The 9640-nt window shown below is 41.5% G+C and overlaps 1 pseudogene; it reads right to left on the bottom strand.

The window, feature by feature from the left end:
- Positions 1-1765: 1765 nt before the first annotated feature.
- On the bottom strand, positions 1766-9263 carry LOC146608187 (uncharacterized; annotated as a pseudogene).
- Between the last annotated feature and the right edge of the window lie 377 nt (positions 9264-9640).

Raw genomic sequence — 9640 nt, 5'->3', positions numbered from 1 at the left:
ACTCTGTTTGTGTCGGGGGACCCGATCCTTGGGGTGGACCAATTTTTGGTGCAGCGTGTTTTTGGGTTTAAAAGCCACAGAGGAAAAAATGCGCCTCAACTGTTCCGATACTCCTGACACATATGGGATCACTACAGGCTGATCACTTGGGCAGCGGTCGTCCTTCTCTCCTGGATCAGCTGGAGCTTTCCTTAGGTGCCTTTCCAGCTTTGAGAAAAGTCCAGCTGGGATAACCACATTTACTCAGGGCCTTCTTGATGTGCCGTTCTTCTGCCTCCCTGGCCACTGTGTCTGTGGGGATGGTGTTCGCTCTGTGTTGTAGCGTCCTGATGACGCCCAGTTTGTGCTCGAGGATATTGAGAGTCAAACCTTAAATACTGATCCGTATGCGTAGGTTTACGGTACACGTCAGCTTTTAGATGTGCATGTGCATAACTCAAGTGTCATCTTATCAACATGTTATGTGGTCTTCAATGTTTTTTTTCTTCTATTTCTGGCAGATACAGACATTTAATTTAAAGTCTTGATGTTGCATCTGTCTACATACTGTTAGTTACTAACGCTAATGAGCTGTTGTGTTTTATTTTGGACTGGGTTTACACAAATGCTCACTGAATGTGTTGGCAATAAAAGAAATTTAAAATAATAAGTTGGATGTACTTAATTCATTTGTGTGGAACCTGTTGACAAAATAAATTTATGTAAAACTAATTAGTAAAGCACAAGATGGCTGAAAATATAATATTTGAATTAATCTAACTTAAATTTAACATTTTACTGCCACAAATAAGAAATGTGTTGAAGTAACTAATCGAAACTATCTAACCTGTAAATATATCATCTATGTTCATACAACATAACTTGATTTAGGTAGTCTTAAATATCTGTTGTTAATCTTAAGTAGTTTTTTAAAATTAGATGAACTAAACATTTTTGCTTTAAACTAACACAATGCAATTTCATGGAACCTGTTAACAAAATAATTTTAATTAAAGTCAACTTTTCATTTTTTTGAGTGCAAGCAGTCGGTCCAGCTGACTTTCTTGAGGCACTGAGGGCAGTTTGAGTGCATTACAGCAGACTGATCTTCTCTGTTATCTTTCCAGTGTGAGTGCACGAAAGGATCTCACAGATGAACATGTGGTCCCTGACACTCCAGCCACCTCTTCTGCACCCGTCTCACCTCCAGCTGAGGCTCAGAGGAACAAATCAAAGAAGGCTTCCTGGTGGCGCAGATGGCTTTTTTGTAAGGTGAGTTTACCACTGCAGAGAATAAGCTCTGAACAAACAAATGGTGCAGGAATTTCTGCATCTATTTGTGTTTAACTGGATTTATTTGTAAGTGGCAAATCTGAAGTATGAGGTCATTTTACTGTGTTCCTGTTTAAAGCTGATTCATTGCTTTGTGTTTCTTCTCCTGTAATTTCATCACTGTGATTGCACTGTTTGTGTCTTTCTATAATGGTAACATCAGCACTGAAAAATGTGAAGTCAAGGACGTTGGTGTCCAGATGGAAGTTTCCTGCCCCCCAAATTGCTGCTGTTTTTCTGCACGGTACATTCTACAGAGCCGAGTGTGAAACGTGAACAGCTGTTATAGGAACATATGAAGTCTGAATGTTAGGATTGACACTCAAATTCTCATTATGTCGTCCATTTTGGTTGAACTAACTGGTGACGTGTTCCTCAAAGAAAAAGGTGACCTTAGATGATGAGCCGTGTTGGCCTGAGGTCAATGAGAGAGATGAGCCAGTTTCCAGGCCGTCTACCCCAGCAGGTTACGGTGGGTAGCCAGGGGGCTATGTTGGAGACAGAGTAAGCACAGCAAAAAGACCATTGTTAAATTAGCTCCAACAGAATTATTTTCAACACTTTTTCAGGGTTAATATATTATTTATACACTCTTAAGAGTTAAATCAACATTTTTGAAATAGTTATAATATTTAACACCAGGCCAGAGTTCATGTTTTAACATTTTTAACCTTCTGGTTAGTGTTGGCTTCACTCCCTATAGTGTCAGGCTTTCTACACTGAAAAGTGTTAAAATTAAATTCTGAGAAAGAATTGAATTCCACAAAATAAATATTCCCCAAAAGGACATTTATTGTGTCTTCAAAAAATTGTGAATGACGGTACAATGTACACTGTCTCATCTGAAACATTGTATGACCTTTGCATGTCAAAAGATTTATAAAACTTTAGATCTGACATTTTCAGTATGCATCTCTGCTCAGCATGCATAGATGGTTATCAAAACACTCTGTAAACAACCTGTTTCCCATAAAAAAAAAAAAATTTCATCTTCAACCAAAAGTAAGTCACTTATTTGGCGAAAGACAGGCGTGTCTTCTTCCACTGCACTGCAAATAACAGGTCCAGCTTTATATTCACTTGGGACAAATTAAACACAAAATGTGCTTTGAAAAGTTCATCAAATGCCCCGAGTGAGTGGCTCGCCTGGTGTGTGTCAGTCTTGCTCTTCTTTTGCCTGACAGCGAGGAGGTATGGTTGCCAATCCTTGTTGATTGCAGAGATGCTCTTCCAGACTCCAGCATGACTGGGGTTGACATAAGGAAACTAATAATTATTCACAGAAATGGTGTCTAAATACAGAAAAAAATGCAGAAGAGATTGCTCAAAGACTTTGGTATTATTGAAATTTCATGATATAATTACCTTATGAAAGAGTACAAGTCTCTGACTTGCATCACTCGCGCTGATTTTTGGAGACCTTTGTCCTCCTGGTGGTGGTAGAAGGAGATGTAGCAACAACAACAGCAATGCCATTTCTTGTTCAAAGGCTGAAGATGAAAAGACACAAAATTAATACCATTTCATCAAATGTTTTGATCTGTTTAACAATGAAAATAGGGGAAAGTTAAGAGACTTCCATCTCTCCCATGTCTATTGTTGAAAGTTATCAAAAACTAGATGAAATCGTTAGAGATACAGAAGAAGAAAAAAATCTATAGGATTATTAGTTCAGGATCATCATACAAACAAAACGGACAATGCTTTGTTTGACTTTATATTACATTCTAAGATCAAAACTAGAAAAACTGGACAACGATTTACTTTGTTAAAGGGTGTTAAAGTGAGCTTTTCAGCCTCTTTTATGGCATTTGGCCTGAAGAATGTCTTTCATTTCTGAAGCAACCTGGAGGATGTGTCATCAGCGAACAGGAGAGTGAAGTTTTGCTCCACCTTTAAGAAAAAAAAATGTATTTGAAACAACTGCTAGCTCCAAATTCCAAACATTAAAAAAAAAGAATTCTAACTTACCATTCCTTTTGTATCCTGGAATCTTGGAAAAGTGGATAGGATACCAACGCTTCTGCTTGGGTCATTAACAAGCCTCCAATAGTGCTGAATGGTCTCTTTCATCTTCTGGAAAATCACAGAGTTGTCTGTAGTATGGTTGAGCAAAGACACGACCTCCTTGCAAGAATCACCATCAAGCTGGTGTATAAAATTCAGTCCTTTTGAGATTTGGACCACCTGAAGAACTGTCTGTCAACCTATTAGGTTGTGTTGGAGATCCACAACGAATCTTTCTTTGGACAGTTTTCAGAAACTGAAAGAAATGTATCCTGTACCACTTGCGGCATCAAAGAAGTGCTCCTGGATAAGTGAAAATACAAAAATATTTTGTCAGATTTAGCTCATAACAAAATATCAGATAATTTTTATGTCCAGCATTAAACAATTTTGTGTTGACTATTACATAGCCTTTGTCTGCATATGGATCTTTGAGTGAGGGGAACAGCATCACAATGCCCAAAGCATACTCCTCTATGAGGGGTAGAGTTGGATGTCTCGAGACCGGTCTTGGTCTCGAGACTCGAGACCACTTTTTCGTGGTCTTGGTCTCGTCTTGGTCTCGACGGACTTTTGTCTTGGTCTCGCTGTTTCGGTCTTGCGTTCTCAAATCGACATAGTGTTCGGGAGATTTGGAGTCAACCATCAGCGGAGCGGGGGTGGCTTACTGGGCTTAAGCCCGGGTCATTTTTTCAGAAGCATGGGGTCTTTTGGAGTGTAATTTGTTAGTTAGATGCCTGACTAACAACTGTATAAAACAAAAACAACACACGAAGCACAGAGCGCACCGTCGTAAATTCCCCCTAATTTTGGTATGATCCGAGCTCAGGCACTAGGCGACTGCACAGCACCCATGTGAGCGAGGGGGGAGAAGCTGCTGCAGGACAGAGGAGAGCTTAAGTTTGACCAGGTACCAAAGCAAATCGTACTGATTCGTACTGAACTAATAATGTAAATATGACGGTGTATCACAAAAGATTGATATCAAACTGATCAGTTGGTTGCGTTACTTGCTCTTCGAGTGAATCAACAAATGGATAAATAAAAAGCCGAACAGCAATGCTGATTTTTTAGAGTCTTAGCTTACATTTCATATTTTCAGTTGTTACCCTCCACGGCTAAACAAACTCTCTAAATTGGTTTCAGTTGTGTACTGATGTACACAACAATGGACATAAGGAGCTTCTTTCAAAGAAAAAACTCAGGTAGATGTTATTTTATATATTATGCTTCGGATGTTGTTCACAATATTTCTATGCAAAACCAGAGGAATTTCAATACACAGCAGTATATTCACAGTTGAAACCAGATATTTACATACACTTTATGGAGAAAACATAAAAACTTTTTTTTACTGTTAAACATCAATTTAGAGTAAACTTTTGTTTTAGATAAATAAATGTTGAAATATCTTTTGAATTAGTTAAATGTCAGAATAAAAAGAGGGAGCTGTCTATTTTATCACTTTCATCAAATTTAGGATTACATATACACTAAGTTTATTGTTAATTAATAAGAAACTCCAGACCATTCCATTCTGAGCTGAAGAAGCTTCTGATAGGTTCGTAGAGTCCATGTGAGTAAACTGGTGGCACAGCTGTGGATGCATATAAGGCAAAACACAGAGCCTGTTTCTTTGACATGGGAAAATCAAGAGATGTCAACCAAAACACCAGGAACAGAATTGTGGAGCTCCATAAGTGTGGCTCAATTTTGAATACAATTTGGTGCCATTTGCAATTAAGAAATACAGATAGTTTCTCTCTTTACTCTTAAAGTTAAAAAATATGTTTTTTATATTTATCAATCTAAAAAAAGAAACATTTAGTCTGATTTGATGTTACAATTAAAAAAGTGTTTGTGTTTTTATCTGAAGAGTTTGTAAATATCTGGTTTCAACTGTATATTTGATGATGTTGGTGTTTGGCTTGATTGTCAGCACAAAGAGGGAGAGAGAGGAGCAGAGAGGGCGAGAGAGGACAGAACAGAGATGGAACAAGAGCAGGTGAGACACACATGTTAGTCAAATGGTTGTTTGCCAAAACTCATCAGAACATGTATCTCGTACCTAGTGTTTCTTTTTAGATACCATTTGTTACTTTTCAAATTCTACATTTATTAAGTTATGCAGGCTTGTTTGCACAACAAGGCTAAATAATTATATAAACTTTTCTCAATCTAAATATTGTACTTTGGTAGAATTAAAAAATAAGTGTAGTGCAGGTCTATGATTATTTTTAGTGCTACTATAATTTAGTTCTGATTCTGGTTCTGTCTTGGTTACTGTTGTAGTCCTGTTTTAATTCCAGATCAGTTCTGGGTCTGGTTGAATTGGGGTTTAGTCCCTGTGTCTTTATACAGGCCCGACTTTGTTCTGCCTTGCTGCTTAATTAAAAAACTAGTTTAAGGTTTCCGGCATATGTATATAGAATAGCATCTGGCTGCAGTTTAAGGACTTTTTTTGTCTCGGTCTCGTCTCGTCTCGGTCTCGGTCTTGGTCTCGTCTCAACTTGGTCTTGGTCTTGTCTTGGTCTCGATACCCTCTGGTCTTGCCAGGACATCATGGAGTGGGTGGGAGGTGGGAGGTATTATCCATGTCCTTATCTTGGACAACATCTGCCTCTCAGACACCACCCTAACAGAGTCCAGCTCCATCCCCAACACATTACTGGCCTTGTGGATCAGTTTATTTAGTCTGTTGGCATCTGTGACCCTCAACCTGCTGCCCCAGCATGCAACAGCATAGAGGATAGCACTGACCACAACAAAGATACAACAAGTTAACATCAATTAGTAGGGATAGTGAAAACTTCTGTTTACGTTTGTAAGCCACTTGGCTATGATAGTAAACAGTAGACACTGATGCAGCTTACTGAATCCTTTGGACTGTGTTCAGCACAATAGTAATTAGTCATTAGCCAGAGGGAGTGTTTGCCCAGGGTGCCAAACAGGCTTGAACCGCCACTGTCGGGACTTATATTTCTGACGTGATCTCCTCCTTTTTGCCCCTGGTACCGGGGGCGTGGGGCTTAAGTGGTTTAAGCTGCCAGTGGCACAGAGTGTAGTGCGTAGGGTGGTGGGCACAGACAGGCCTTTCGAAGTTGTTGATGCTCAAGGCAAAATGTTTCTAACGTTGAACCTGAGCTCATCCTCGAACAGATAAAGCCGTAAAACATTAGCAACGACTGAATGCTGGCTCTCGCTTTGAGTAACCGGAAGTATAAGACCGGACTGCAGAAGTAGTGGTCTGTCATGGCAGCCTACGTACGCACTTACAGAAACCTGTGGATAAGGAAACACAACACATTAAGTCGTGGCTCAAGAGCTGGCAGTTTGTCTTGTAATCGGAAGGTTGCCGGTTCGAGCCCCGGCTCCGACAGTCTCGGTCGTTGTGTCCTTGGGCAAGACACTTCACCTGTTGCCGACTGGTGGTGGTCACAGGGCCCGATGGCGCCAGTGTCTGGCAGCCTCGACTCTGTCAGTGCGCCCCAGGGCAGCTGTGGCTACAATGTAGCTTACCATTACCAGTGTGTGAATGTGTGTGTGAATGGGTGGATGACTGAATGTAGTGTAAAGCGCTTTGGGGTCCATAGGGTCTAAGTAAAGCGCTATACAAATATAGGCCATTTACTTTAATGTCGGTCATAAGGGTGGAACTTCAAGAGCCACTGTGACTTGCAGGCAGCCTGCAGACACAGGGATTGTTTTCTTTGTGTATGTAACTAGTTGAAGGTCAGGTGGTTTTAGTGGCGTATCACTGAAGTGCTCTTCTTAGATGTGGTTAGGCAAGATAGAAACTGCAGAACCTGTGTCCACAATCAGTTCAATGTCCTTAGCTGATGAGGTAGGTGTGCTCACATTTATGCTGCATTGCAATCCTTTTGATGCATAAGAAGGATCTGTTAAGTAAAGGGCTGAGTTTTGGTAAATGGACTTCCCGTACATCTCTTGTCTTGGATGAGCAGCAGACACGAGCAAAATGTCCAGTTTTATGACACAGTTTACAAGTAGCTTTGGCAGCAGGACACTGACGAAAGTTGGCTAAGTGACTGTTTGAACCACATCTAAAACAGTTCTTAGATGGTTTTGTTGCATGAGATGGCTTTGCAGGGTGAGCATTGTATTTGTGCTTCCTCTGCATGGAGTATGAGTGAGACTGCACAGCTTGGACTGGAGTACTGCTGTTTGCAGCTATGGATTTAGCTTGTTGAACTGCAGATTCCATTTGTATTGCCAGTGTAACAGCTTTATCTAGTGTCAAATCAGGTTCAAGCAAGAGTCTTTCTCTTATGCTGGGGTTAGACACATGTTCAGCTAGCTGATCATGGATCATTTCTTCTGTCCTGTCATCAAACACACATTTAGAAGCAAGGTCACGCAAGCTGGCCACATACTGGATAACAGTCTCATGTGAAGCTTGTGTTCGCTTTCTGAAAGCATGTCTTTCCACAACAACATTTACCTTAGGTGAAAAGTGTTGTTCTAGGGCAGTAACAGCAGAGGCAAAGGTATCACCTGTATTTGGCAGTGAGTAGAAAATCCTTTGTCCCTCTGTTCCTAAGCAGTGAAGTAAAGTAGCTCTTCTTCATGCTTCATTCCCTGTTGCAGTGATCACAAGCAAATAATTGTTGAACATACACATCCACATGTTGAAGGGCAAAGCAGGATCTCCAGGGCAAGGCAAAAACATGGGCTGTGGATGGACGTTTGCAGCCATGATGACTCAGCAAAAAACTAAGCTGAAAAAACAGGCAGGGTTACTCGTCGCCAAAATGTAGCAGCGGCTGGTAATAAACCAGTCCTCATCAAGGAACAGTGCTTTTTAATGAATTCAGCACAGACTTTACATCGTAGAGGTAACAGGGATACACATCAAGTTATCAGTTAGCCATCTTAACTATATTCTAACTCTAAAATTTTACCGACTCCACTTTTCTCTTATTTCGCGACACCGCCCTCTAGTGGTGGTGGTACAATCATTACAGGACACAACAACAGTCTGGAGTGTAGAAGGAGTAGAGCAGTGGCGAGAGGACACATCCCTGTGGTGCTCCTGTGTTGATGGTGATGCTGTTAGAGACGCATCTACCCACCCTCACCACCTGAGTTCTGCCAGCGAGGAAGTCCAACACCCAAGCACACAGGCGGCTGTTGAGACCCAGATCCCTGAGCTTTGTGAACAGTCTGCTGGGCACTATTGTGTTAAACGCTGAACTGTAATCAACAAACAGCATTCTCACATAGTTAGCCTATTTCTTGTCCACGTGGCTGAGGGTGGTGTGCAGGACGTGGATGATGGCGTCCTCTGTGGATCTGTTGGGTCGGATCTGTGGTGTCTGGGATGGAGGAGGAGATAATGTTCTTCAGCAGCCTCTCAAACACCTTCATTACTACCGAGGTCAGTGCAACTGGCCGGTAATCGTTCAGGGATGAGGGTTTCTGTTCTTGGGCACAGGGATGACGGTGGATCTTTTGAAGCATGTGGGGACCACAGACTTCACCAGGGACTCGTTGAAGATGGAAGTGAACACACCTGCTAGCTGGTCAGCACAGCAGCGCAGCAGACGGCCGGTGCTGCCATCTGTCCCCGCCGCTTTCCTTGTGTTCACTCTCCTCATTGCCGCTCGGACGTCATGCTCCGTGATGCTGATCACCGGTCCTTCGCTGATGACGCCACTGTCCTCGGTAGTCATGCGGTAGATGGCATTAACTGCCTGGCTAACCACGAAACTGGCATAGAACTGGTTCAGCTCGTTGGTGAATGCAGAGTCGGTGTTGATCGGCGCAGTGTCCCTGGCTTTGTAGTCCGTAATGGTGTGTAGTCTGTGGCACATACTCCGTGTGTTGCCCTGGTAGAAGCGAGACTCCACACGCTCCTGGTACTGGTGTTTGGCATCTCTCACCACGTGCAGCACGCCGTATGAGGCCGCTTTGTAGGCACGCATATCGCCAGTGGTGAGACTCGCGTTGTAGGTGGCGGTCCTGGCGTTCACTGCGTTCACTTTACTTGGTATCAGATTGATACCAAAATTTGTAGTATGCACAGCACTACTGTTTGTAGATATTTTTACACTAGGTGTATGGAGGGCCATGAGTAGCAAAATGAACGAATATGTCAGGAAATAATTCACTAAATAAGTAAATAAGTAATTAAAATATATATTGATTTAGTTTAAAACATTGAATAAAATATTTATTTCTATTTTCAAATAATTAATTACACATTTTCAATTAATTTCAGTTTTAATTCATTAACATTTAATTCATTATTTAGTCAGTTCATTTTGGCACTTGTGGCCCTCCATACAGGGGAACTAGCACA

This window comes from Diplotaxodon limnothrissa, linkage group LG23 (assembly GCF_057381915.1).
Source record: "Diplotaxodon limnothrissa isolate DT_005_m linkage group LG23, D_limnothrissa_male_GT1.1, whole genome shotgun sequence".
NCBI lineage: Eukaryota > Metazoa > Chordata > Actinopteri > Cichliformes > Cichlidae > Diplotaxodon > Diplotaxodon limnothrissa.
This window is presented reverse-complemented; position numbering and strand designations above follow the sequence as displayed.